Source organism: Schistocerca nitens, chromosome 8, assembly GCF_023898315.1.
Source record: "Schistocerca nitens isolate TAMUIC-IGC-003100 chromosome 8, iqSchNite1.1, whole genome shotgun sequence".
Taxonomy (NCBI): Eukaryota; Metazoa; Arthropoda; class Insecta; order Orthoptera; family Acrididae; genus Schistocerca; species Schistocerca nitens.
Window position 1 is genome coordinate 251018938 of NC_064621.1, and position 13337 is coordinate 251032274.

Here is a 13337-nt window from a genome sequence, read left to right on the forward strand (position 1 = left end):
ATTATGTAATCAAGCATAATGCATATTCGAAACACTTCGATACCGGTGAATATCGAATACTCCATTCACAAACTGTATGTAAACGACATACTCTGTAAACTACCGCTTCCATTCGACGTGAATAGAATAACTTTGAAGTTAATTAATAACATACAAGACTATGTAAGTTTTACGAAGTTTTTAGAAAAAAAATTACTAAATTTTGTTATACTTACGTAAGTGTTTATGTGATTATGACTCCCTCGAAATTAGTGTCTTTGAGTACATTTAAGCCACTACTTCTACGCATTTTGTTTTTTGTCACGGCTAACGTCATTGTAACACACACGTACTGCTATTAGATGCAAAATGTAGAGCCCCTTTTATGACTGTCACATGTACTTATCGTAGCAGACGACACTCTGCTTAGTAAACGTAAGATTCTAATCACTATCGACGTATGTAGAACTCTATGACCACCTTTGACTGTACCAGTAAAGAGTGATCAACTGGTAAGTCGCTTTTGTGTGGTATGAATCTGTTCACGGCGTTAATGTCGATTACAGTTTTAACATGATAAATACACTCCATAACAACAGGTAAATTTATGTAAATGTGACCCATCTACTTCTTTATGATACGTGGTTTTTGAAATGAGTCACATCACTGTGTTACGGTACACTTTCATTTTCAGTGTGTTATTAATTATTTTATCATCTAACGATAACGGTTTTATATTTCACCTCACAAAGTGCTTTGAATACGTTTATACGAGTACATATATTCCATTATGTGTGTGTTGTTTTTAACATTTACATCAGTTAACAGATTTGTGACTGTTTAATCGTGGAATGTTACTTATGTATTATTTTATTTGGTATATAGGAACCAGATGATGGTAAGACGACTGAAACTGGTTACATAAGTAAAGTATTTTGCCAGCAGCTCAAGGCGGTAGGTAATACGAGATTTTACAAACTTCTTCTTTAAATGAGCGTAAAGTCAGTATAAATACGTCCGTTGCCAACAATGCAAATGATTAGTTCCTTTCACTATAATTATAATCTCTCTGACCACTCTCGCACGACGGGAAGAGACGATGAAGAATGCAAACATGTTTTGCGCAGTCGTACAATGTAGTTGGAAGCTCATGTGAGCAAACTGAAATTAAATTATTGTGGAAGTCGAATAATAACTGCTTGTGTGTTTAAAAAATACGGAAACTGAAATGAATGAACTTTTATTAATTAGTAGTTAAAGTCACCCATCGAGCTATTACGATTTTAGAAAGATCGAGGTTTCTTTCTGCAGGAAAAACTCAGAAAACAGTCTACCCCGAGAAAGACAATGAAGCCAACACAGTACCAGATAAGTAACAGATTTATATTTATCACAGTAGGCATGACTACTTTCAGAGTTACAAAAACTGAAAGTGAAGTTGATACGTCATTCGAAGTATAGTTTCTTTTGAAATAACATGTGACAAGATCACCTATCTTTACATCTTTGTTCCAATGTACAAGTTATGTTTCAGACTTTGCGCCCGCTGCCAGTTGTCTGAGCAGCAAAAGTACAATGAGAACCATATTTGTGGAGAAACAAGTTTGCTGTTACCAGTCAGCGTCTCATTTATTACCACAACGTGTTTCAAAGGTTGAAACCTGCATCATCACGTGGACTTGCCTGTATTAGTATGACTTGTGTGTGTGTTATGTGATATCTTCCAGGTTACCTGTAACATTTTCTCGTGGAAACAAAATGGTATTTCAGAACTTGGCTCTATGGAGTCCATTCACAGAAAACTGAACGAAAAGTGATTGTGCAAATAAACAACTAAAATAAAATACCTTCAGTGGTCATGGGCTGCATCCTGTGTCGTAATAAATCACTTACAAACTGTCTCATTTTCTAAATAAGGATGGTGTCTATAAAGTTATGAATTACACAGAAATTGCAACTGCGTTTCTGAAACAAAGACCTCGAGCTGCCGTTCTGTAGAGCAAGCACTTTTACACTTACATTTGATGAGACAGGTTATGTAGGTTAAGTCGTGGTGATGAAATCAAGCTGCAGACAAAGGTTCGTCGATGTACTTTCTAGCAAATTAAAATTATGTTCCGGTGCAGGATTCGAACCTAGAACTTCACCTTTTGGCGGAAATATTATAACCGGTTGAGACATACAGGCACGACTGATGAGTTACGCTCACAGTTTTTCGTCCGTCAGTACATCACTCCTATCTTGCAAATTTCACGGAAATGTTACTGATTACCTTGCGGAATGGTTGGGAGAGATGATATTGCGGAGAAATGGTCTACGTAACGCATAGAGGTTTGTTTCTAGAAAGAACTTTTGACTCCGCAGCACACACTCCACTGCAGAGTGAAAAATTCGTTCTGATTGATGGGGGTGTTGACAATTTGTGGAAATAATAACGAAATACGAAAGACTACTTATTGTTTCGAATTAATTAGTATAGTTCATTAAGTAGTTTTTAATAAAGCGTTTCAAAATGCCTTCGATATCAGATTTCCGTACTTCTCATACTGTATCTACGCCATATTTTCCTAATAGTATCGGTGAACGCGATACCTGCTGGCAACCGGCGGTACTCCACGTGGGACTTCATAGGATCTAATCGCAACGTAATTTCAAGTTGGATTACGATTAGTGCACATCATTGTCCACAAAATGTTTTAATGTTCTTCACAAACAATAGTCTTTATAATTAGGTTTTGGAGTCGTGGTGGTCAGTATTTATTTCCGGGCAGACCGAAGCAACAATCTACCGAACGGTTGTTTAGGTGCTTTGAAATCGCCAGGTCCAATTTAGGACACCTACCTTTTAAATGAGCACTAAACATTGTTATTACATATAAGTTCTCATCAGCAAGTCTCAATGAGCTCATAAAAGCTTATTATGTAGAAGACTGCACCACACGTTGAAATATCCCGACCTTAGTTTGTCCTTTTCTCTTTCTGTTGCCTGATGAGCTGCAGTTTATAACTGATGATCAAGCTTTCTCTTACCGATATTGCAATTGCCTTTTATAACTATCTCATGGCTTTTTTTGTACGACTCGAGTTTCCTTTTGCTTGCGGCATCTGCTTTATGTGTGCAGAGACGGAGAAAGCAGGTATAGCACGATCAGGATGTATTTCAGCAAGACAACATATCAGTGCTCCACTGGCTACAAGTTTTTAATTTAATTGCCCAAGGCTGGTCCGTTGCCTGTAACAAGCAACTGTCAAAAAACCTACTTATCTCCATCAAAGATTTCGTAGCTTAGAGGAGCTCTGATGAGAAAATTGTGCTAATATCGTTTCGCTAGCGCTTTTCTCTTTTTGTATTTCGTTTGTGTGTGTGTGTGTGTGTGTGTGTGTGTGTGTGTGTGTGTGTGTGTCTCCACTTTTCGGAGATTTTATATGGTGCGGAACGATGGCGAACCGTAATCGCACGAGCCAAACGCCAGACAGACTGATGCGTCTCTAGAAGGCTCTCAGCCATGCTGTGATATTTGCTGGTCGGAGATCGCGTCCGCCAGCGGAGTTAGGTCAAGTGCAGTAAGTTTCGCCAACCTCAAAGCCCTTAGGGCTGCAACAGTCCATTTCTCTCTCTAACTATCCTACAATTGCCGCAAACAAGGGGTGGACTGTCTGAAGCCTCCTTGGTTGACAAGAACTTTACGTGCTGTTGACATCCACTTTCAGGACAGAGCGTAGTTTGTAGTATTTTCAGCATTTTGTCGCAATGGACAAGGGACTTACATGAGAGATCTATGGACAAGAATTTAAGTCAAAGGTAGAAAGCGACAGCGCAGCCTGAATGTATAGCTCGCTAAAACACTATGTTCTTTTTTATGTTGTTCTCACTCACTTTACGAGTTTCACGGACTGAGAAAGTCATGCACCACCACAGAAAGCTGAACAGGTAACAATGAACCAATGGGAAAAAATTTTATAATGGGTATATGGGGCAAAACCAAGGTTCTTTTACTGCTTACCGGATCTGTTAGAAGGCAAAGATGGTAGATCTTCAGAACTTCGGCAAAATACAGCGAAGCACACCTCGCCAAACGCACCGAAATCCATCACAACTACTAGTATTACAACAGAAACGGTCTTAGTGACACTTAGTAACGTATGTCTGAGGATTCAACGGGGATTTGTTTAGATCACACAGTACTTCGGCAGCGTGAGTTGTTAGCATCATCAGGCTGTCTAGAACAATGAGGTGTCTTGTGGTGTCAAAGTGTAAAGTTGTAGAAGCGCTAAAATTCTTGGGCTTGCACCGAGTTTCAACCTAGCGATCATGATTCAAACGTAACTTTTATTTTCACATTATTTGGAGTAAATTTTCTCAAAGTAAAAAGAAATCGGCGATCGTTTTCTCCGTCCTCCCTGAATTGTGTAACTTAGCACGCAGCACAATAGTTATGACATCGTTTCCAGTCACTGAATTTGAAGAAATCATTTATATCAACTGTGGTGGGTGAGACTATTGCTTGAGTTATTTGCACAGCTATTTGCTACTTGTCTAATCATCACTTGCCGTACTCAGTTATTAGGCAACTGTTGCGAGTTGCTATATTTAAGTATTTTGTCGTCTGAAGATACAGCTTATTGTGGTTGAAGCTATTAGCCATTTTAACTAGGTTTAACTTCACAAAACGGTGACAATGATGTAGAAATCCTCAACGCTCAAGTATTAGGCTGTACCTGCTTTACAAGATCGCTCACGTAAGATTTATGGTACTTTACCGTTTGGACACTTAAGTACAGAGATGTGAAGATGGACGCCTCCGACTGAAAGCGCATGTCGGATTTTATAACATTTTCAATATTGGCTTGAATATACACAGTTTCCTGTAAAGGAATGAAACGATACGGTTATCAATAGCGAATGTTAACATATTTTTACTGGTGTACATGAAGACATGTTCCGTATCCTGATTCGGATAATTACATCACCTTCCTGTACAGCATTTACCGATATCATATGAAGCGGAACGTCAGGCACAGTGACATGCATCAGAACGTGGTATTAATCGAAAAACTGTATTTGGGTCACACAACAGGTTAATACGTGTCTGGTTCATTGAGAAAAGGAAAGGAAACAGTCTTTATAGATGTTTATTTCCAGTCTTGTACAACTGAGCCTCTTATATTAATGACTTTTAGTTTATGACCGTCTGTATACAACTGAATTTTTGTAGCCACAACATACTGAATCTTCAGTGGCCTTGAATACATTTTAATTTATGCTCAGTACTTTCAGCATACATTTACGCTATTGAACATGTAAATTAAAAAAGTTTTGACAAACACACCTTTTGGTCAACATATATAAAAGAATGGTGCCTTTAACCAACTGAAGACTGACGTTCCTACATTGAAAATCATTAACATGACGGCAAATAACAACTGAGGATTGGCAGATCAACAACTTACAAGCTGTAAGTGAGCATGTCTTCCGTCTATAATCACCATACTGTTAACAACATGTGAAACACTATGCTTTCGAAATCAGTGCTCTCGTTCAAGTGCAAATAAATAAATAAACACAAATAAAAATAAAAAAATAAAAAGAAATCCTAAATGGAACACATTACGAATTTTTTGAATGACATTGCTTGATAATGCGCAATAATGCTAAAGTAAAAAATGGTCACTGAAATATCGTCCTCTTATGAAACGGAAAAGAGCCTGATACAGAAAGGCTTCTTTCAAGAAATTTAATGCCGCATAAGGAAAATTACTTCACAAGAGTGAAGCAATGGTTGAAATGGCTCTGAGCACTATGGGACTTAACTTCTGAGGTCATCAGTCCCCTAGAACCTACGACTACTTAAACCTAACTAACCTAAGGGCATCACACACATCCATGGCCGAGGCAGGATTCGAACCTGCGACCGTAGCGATTGCGCAGTTCCAGACTGTAGCGCATAGAACCGCTCGAGCCCCCCCGGCCGGCAGTGAAGCAATGCCCCACCCTCAGTAGACATATACGACGAGACTGATTTTCTTTGAAAAATATTGAGAATGGATTAGCCACTGCAACACACTGAAGGCAATTCAATACAATCGGCATTAGGTCTGTGACCGGGGAGGGGGGGAGGAGGGCGGTATTAGGGGAAAAGCAGAAAAGACTGGCAGATGGAACAGTGGATAAAGAGCACTTTTCAGTGTTCGACTAGAGACCATCGGACTAGCAGCACGAGGGAACATCACGATGTAGACTAGCACCAGTGCCGAAGAAGAAGAAACTGGGTCGCCACGAGAAAAGCCTGAGTTCCTACGAAACACTCGGGGCGTAATAATCATGCAAATTATGGTTTCGAAAGGACGGCGTTGCTGGCTGGGAATTTGAACAGCACGATCGGCGATTGCCCCGACATTTAGGTGTCGTAGAGCAAGGCCACTGGTGCGGCGGGGGAGGAGGGGGCGGAAAGGTCCGCGAGTGCGAGATGGCATCGCGACCGCGACGGCGCATGCGCCAACACGCCGCCTGGCGCGGACCAAGGGTCGCCGGAACAAAGCGAGCGGCGAACCGTCTCTCGGTCTCACGGTTTAGGATTTGCTTCCTGTGACTCGACTCGGAAATGGCAAGGTCGCCCGCGTGCTCCCTTCTCTGCGACCCGGGCGGATGGTTCGCACTGCCGCTACGTGAGGCTGTTATTCTCTAGCCCTGAGATTTTCATGTCACAGACATTCTTTCTCCTCCAAGAACGATATGGCAACACAATTAACATATAAATCCTTACTTCCATTCTCAAGTTTCTCCTGCTTATCTGGGGCGAAGGTAACACTTAAGGAGACGAGTACGGCACACACAAACTGAAAAATGTGTAGAATACTTTTAGATGAAATTTGCTACACGATAGAACACAAATCCCTATCTACCAGGAATAACAATCGTAGTTGCACTACTATTGTTGGGATTTCTTCGTTCTGCTTGAAACTTACTGAAAATGTAACCTGCAAATTAGTACAGACCTTTTTGTGAAATAATTAGAGAAGTGATATCCAAGAGCAGATCGTTTATGTGTCGAATCCATAGACTCGATACTGAAACTTGTTTGCCGCGAGGGATTAGCCGAGCGGTCTAAAGCGCTGCAGTCATGGACTGTGTGGCTGGTCCCGGCGGGGATTCGAGTCCTCCCTCGGGTATTGGTGTATGTGTATGTCCTTAGGATAATTTAGGTTAAGTAGTGTGTAAGCTTAGGGACTGATGATCTTAGCAGTTAAGTCCTATAAGATTTAACACACATTTGAACATTTTTTCTGAAACTTGTTTAGAGTGATTTCTGATGTTCTAACTACCGTAAGACGCACATTTAAAGTTGTTCAAGCAGCTTTAGAATGGCACTTTAGTTGAAACTGACCAATAGTGTGAGGTATAAGGGGCTATCAAAAAGTTTCTGTTGGAAGACAGTACACTCCCAAATCGGTATGCCAATCATGTAAAATGGCTTTGAGCACTGAGGAAGTCATCCCATCAACGCACCAGGTCGGAAATTCCCGCTGGTAAAACACGGCGTCCTTCTGCATACAGAAGTCCGTAAGTGTCGAACCTTCATGGCTTTTTTATGGGACCGAAGGCATGATAATCGCATGGGGAGAGATTAAGACTGTAGGCGCGTGGTCGAGTGTCTCCATCTTGAGTTGATGTAACTTCTGCGTTACATCTGCGATATGGGAGCATCTTAGGTCGAATTGCAACCAACACCGAACTGGGCGCAGTATTCCACAACCATGATTTTTGACGTACTTACTGCCCCATACACATCCTTCATTCTCCGATGGGTATCACCCGGAGCGTGTCCTCTGGCAGCCAAGAAAAGAAAAGAGAACATTGATCCTGTTTGAACGCATTTGTTAATGATGCCGCCATAGTTAGTGTTTTCACATTTACCGCACGCACGTCGGAAGGACACGAATGCAGCACCAATCCCTTTCCTACATGTCAGTACTCATATACCCGCATCGTAATCGCACTACACTGCATATGCGCTGCACCAACGCCCTCAAACGGAAACTATTTGATCGCCCCTCATAAATAAACACTACTTTCAGTAATTATAGACATGTATATACAGGGTTACCAGATGTCCTTCGTTATTTAGCTAATGCTGATATTGTTGGAATTTCGTTTGTCATTCCGCTTCAGGAGCACAATTCGAGCGACGCTGTTTTAAACTGAAAAGGGTGCCACAAAGCAATCACATTTTTGCCAATTTTTATATTTGTGATACGTGAAGTTCAGAACCTAAGTATTAATCTCCCAAAACAGTTCGATGCTACCCACAAAATTTCTCAAGAAAATCGATTTTGATGTTTCCCGACCGTCTTTAATACGCTAAAGCGAAGTCCAATTGCTCGACATATCGTGTGACTGTGTGGTAGAATGGTCGCCTGCCACGTAGAAGATTAAACTTTGATTCCTGGATGATGCAAATTTCTAAACAAATTTGTATGTTCTACTAGCTATTCCGTGAAGTTCGAAACACATGACGATGGGAAAAAAAAATCAGTAGCGTTCGAGACTGGAAATGTCTTGTTCGAGTCTCGTTTCGGGCATTATTTTTTCGTTTTTTTTTTTTCGATCAGTTCGAATACCCATGTCATTTAAATATAAAGCTCATCAAGCACATGCTATTTTAACAAGCATCTAATTGCTGTTTTATGAAAAAAGCTCGTCTTCTTTTTTGCAATTACATATTGCACACAAAATCCGGTTTTCATTGCATATATAAGTTCTTAATTAATGATCTTTTACAAAACATCATTTAAATTTTTAAAAAGTGGTATTAAATTCTTCTTCTTCTTCTTCTTCAATATGTATTTTAGGCTTCTTCATGAAAGCCTTTTCTTTCTTCCCCCTACACCCTCAGTGTCATAAAATATATATTTTCCAAAACGCGAGTACCATTGACCCCGTGCTAGGCGGGGAAAATCATTACGAAAAGTAGGAGTAGACAAAAGTGATTTGTTAATAAGATTGAGATCGTGTGATTTTATGAACTGCTGGAATCCATGTCACAATACATCTGCGCTACCTGACAACCAACTTGCTTGCCTATCCCCTCTCCTGCCCCTCTCCAATACTGTGGCTATGCGGAGTTCTCCTACACGCATGTCAGCTGCAAACGTACAGCCCAAGGGCGACGACTCGACATTTATTTCATTTTCTTTTCTTTTTCTGTTTTACTACGCTGTAACACGTCCTTGTCCAGACACTTATTACGATCGTAAGAGAGTACTTTTTTCTTTTCCAGGTTATTCCACAGAGGCGTATTAGGGACTCATTAAACAAACAAATACATCATCGTTAGACAATTATATTACAGGTTACTACAGATACCGTTTACTGTTTACTAGTGCGCCATGGAGGATAGGACGAGGTGCTTGGACGACTGTTATGCAAGAACCCTCCTGTTAGAAGCAGGCAGTTCAGAAAACTGCTTGTTAATTAGCTTAGCGCTGGTGCTACATTTCGCACCCCAATTCAATGCAGATATGGCATTTCTCCCACGCTCACGGGAACATGCTACACGGTGGTAAGCTTTCGTCTCTACAGCTATAGCACGAATAACTCAGAGGTTTTGCTTTGTTCATTTTCTATTACACAGTATCACTCAAACACTTAGAATGACGAACTGCGCTGTGCTACAGTTTATGTCTACTTCTGATAAGCCACTATGAAGTTTTTATGTCCATTTCATTATATGTAGGGCACCATCAACATGTTGGTGAGACGATTAATCCATAAATGATACATTTTCGACTTTTTCTGCGCGCTGTACATTTCGTTATTCCGTAGCATTCTGAGCGGCAAGTGTGAAACAAATAAAGGTGGTTCCTTGCAGGTAACCGCTACGACATTCATCGCTGCCCACTTTCTCTTCGGCTACTCATTTGACGTGAAGACTCTACACAGTGCAACTAGTGTTGAGGAAAGCAACCAGACAGAACCTCATAAACCATATAGACGATGAACGCAGTGTGGAAAATTCTGGGAGACTTCAGAATATGTTCTGGTTCAGAATGCAAATCTCTCGCGAAATATTAGAGTTAGCTAATCAGTAGATTAAAGGCAACTGCATTTAGGGTTACTGTGTCCACAATTATAGTAATTAGTCATTCCTGTTAATTTTATATTGGAGAATGGATCGTGCACGATGTATTATAGTTACGTCATCTAATACCGATTGTGTAAAACGCTCGTCAAACTTCCAACTAGCCTAGTGGCTGTTTACTGAATGATAACGATGAAGGTGATTTTAAGGTATATAATTACATGCATATCATTGCCTCAAACCTTCCTTAGCGTTAAATCTTAATGACGATATTAATTGCTCAGAATAAAGCAAAAATATAAATAAAAATGTAAACCCTCTATGGAAATGGCAATAGTTTTCTCAAGTTACAAGGAAACCGCTACTCACTACGAACAAATATACCTTAATTGATTAAATCTAGTTAACGGGGTGGTTATAATTGCAGTCAACTGTTGACAGCATTTTCAAAGTTTCTTACTACTATTGATTTATGCATTACTTTTACGACGTGTAACACTGCAATAAGGGTTACTTATTAAATTCACGGTGTTAATACTGAACTTGGCAAAGTGCTATTGAGTTTCCTTAATCGTCTGCAGTGTACGAGTCGTGATAAGTTCAACAAGTTCCGTTTGTTTCCTTCGAGAAAAATCACTATACCAGCAACATGAAATATTTCTATGTATATTATTAAAAAGAATATGAGAGGAAGTATGCAACCCTTTTTCCTAACTGCCAATATCTTCTGCTAAAATTAGGAATTACGCAGAGGCCCATTGTCACACAGCGTACTTCGCCACACACAAGCATTTCGAGGGGGAACAAGAATCTCTGCGCTAGCTCGGGATAATTTCATCGTTGTTACGGAAAATTTGATATCACGAACGGCGCAATAAAGCTATCTAGATCAACAAGTGATCCGGTGCAGTACTGAAGCGAGCCTGGAAACCAGCTTAATATGGGTGCTACTACTCCCTGTAAACATCAAAAGTTCATTCGAAAGATGCTTCACAGCGGATATAACTTTTCGTATCATTCGTGAATCTCAAATTAGGCGAATTTCGTGGCATGCAAATAAATCGGGAGCCACTACCGTTGTTTCTTTTTTTTTTTTAAGGCTTACCTGTCTATGATTCAAATACAGTTGTTTATCTGCTTGTTTACAATAAACAGGTATCAAAGTTTATGCGTCACAAACCAACATAAACGACGAGCCAATTTCGGAAAACTGTAGACAGACTCTAGAAAGTCAACGTATCAGAATAGAAATTTATGCAGTCCAGATGTCTTCGAGTATCGAAGTTCTATGACTGGTTTATCGCATTAATTGGTTACAGCGGCCAGTTCGACGGCGTTTTTAGAAGAGAAGGGTGGAATCATACGGTTCGTACCAATGTAAAAAGGAATGCACTGTTCACTCAATACAATGGTTTATTTTAAAAAAGCATGACTGTTGTAACGTTTGAGCTCAGTTCTCTTCTCTGCGTTGGTGAAATTTGTTGTTATTTAAGAATGCGTTGGCTAAATGAAGACCATGGTGCTGAGTCAAAGCTGACGAGAACGATCTTAGAAGCAGAGCTGGTAAGCGCTAAAGGAGAAGGAGACGTGGAGAGGGGAGAGACAAGGGAAAGAGCCATAATGGAGAATATTAGAGAGGGCGATAAACACTTGTTTTACGACGGAGCGCGCACTTGCTGCTAGCGCTGGCTTCGTTCGGACGGCGCGCTGCTGTAAACCCCGAGATTAACATCGCGTCTCGCACGGTACCTGTGTGCCCGCGAGCTGCACCGCCAGCCACTTCAGTCAACACGCAACTCAGCAGCGTCGAAACCGGCACCAGCGCGGCTATAGACCTAACTACTCGGCCGTCAGGCCAAATGTATGCCCGAGTAAAACGAAAACTGAGTCATGTCCACATACTGACTTCCAAGGATAAAGCTCCTAAGCTACTTTCCGCCTCTACAGCAAATAATCCAAGTACACTACTGGCCATTAAAATTTCTACACCAAGAAGAAATGCAGATGATAAACAGGTATTCTTTGGACAAATATATTATACTAGAACTCACATGTGATTACATTTTCACGCAATTTGGGTGCGGGCAAGAGAGCACTTGCCCGCGAAAGGCAAAGGTCCCGAGTTCGAGTCTCGGTCGGGCACACAGTTTTAATCTGCCAGGAAGTTTCACATCTGAAATGTAACGTCTACTGTTCAAAGTGTCGTCAATGCGAACAAGAGGTGACCGACACTTGTAACCAATGGCACCCCATCCCATCAAGCTGAGTGATACGCCAGTATGACGATGACGAATACACGCCTCCAATGTGCGTTCACCGCGACGTCGCCAAAGACGGATGCGACCATCATGATGCTATAAACAAAACCTAGATTCATCCGAAATAAATGAGGTTTTGCCATGCGTGCAGCCAGGTTCGTCGTTGAGTACACCATCGCAGGCGCTCCTGTCAGTGATGCAGCGTCAAGGGTAACCGCAGCCACGGTCTCCGTGCTGATAGTCCATGCTGCTGCAAACGTCGTCGAACTGTTCGTGCAGATGGTAGTTGTCTTGCAAACGTCCCCATCTGTTGACTCAGGGATCGAGACGTTGCTGCACTATCCATTACAGCCATGCGGATGAGATGCCTGTCATCTCGACTGCTAGTGATACGAGGCCATTGGGATCCAGCACGGAGTTCCATATTACCCTTCTGAACCCACCGATTCCATATTATGCTAACAGTCATTGGATCTCGACCAACGCGAGCAGAAATATCGCGATGCCATAAACCACAATCGCGATAGGCTACAAACCGACCTTTATCAAAGTCGGAAACGTGATGGTACGCATTTCTTCTCCTTACACGAGGCATCACAACAACGTTTCACCAGGCAACGCCGGTCGACTGCTGTTTCTGTATGAGAAATCGGTTGGAAACTTTCCTCATGTCAGCGCGTTGTAGGTGTCGCCACCGGCGCCAACCTTGTGTGAATGCTCTGAAAAGCTATCATTTGCATATCACAGCATCTTCTTCCTGTCGGTTAAATTTCGCGTCTGTAGCACGTCATCTTCGTGGTGTAGCAATTTTAATGGCCAGTAGTGTGGCTACACATGAAAACATCGTTTTCTTTTGCTCCTTACAACATAATTAATATTTTGCTGACGTGACGAAGGTCATAGGATTGTAATATGCACATGGATGGAGGTAATATCGCGTCCACAAGGTATAAATGGACAGTTCATTGGCGGAGCTGTCATTTGTATTCATGTGATTCACGCGAAAAGGTTTCCTATGTGA

At 41.2% G+C, this 13337-nt stretch overlaps 1 protein-coding gene across 1 annotated transcript in view; it reads right to left on the bottom strand.

The window, feature by feature from the left end:
* LOC126199508 (mucin-5AC) overlaps positions 1-13337 on the bottom strand; it is an 846751-nt gene that overhangs the window by 267043 nt on the left and 566371 nt on the right. The window lies entirely within an intron of this gene.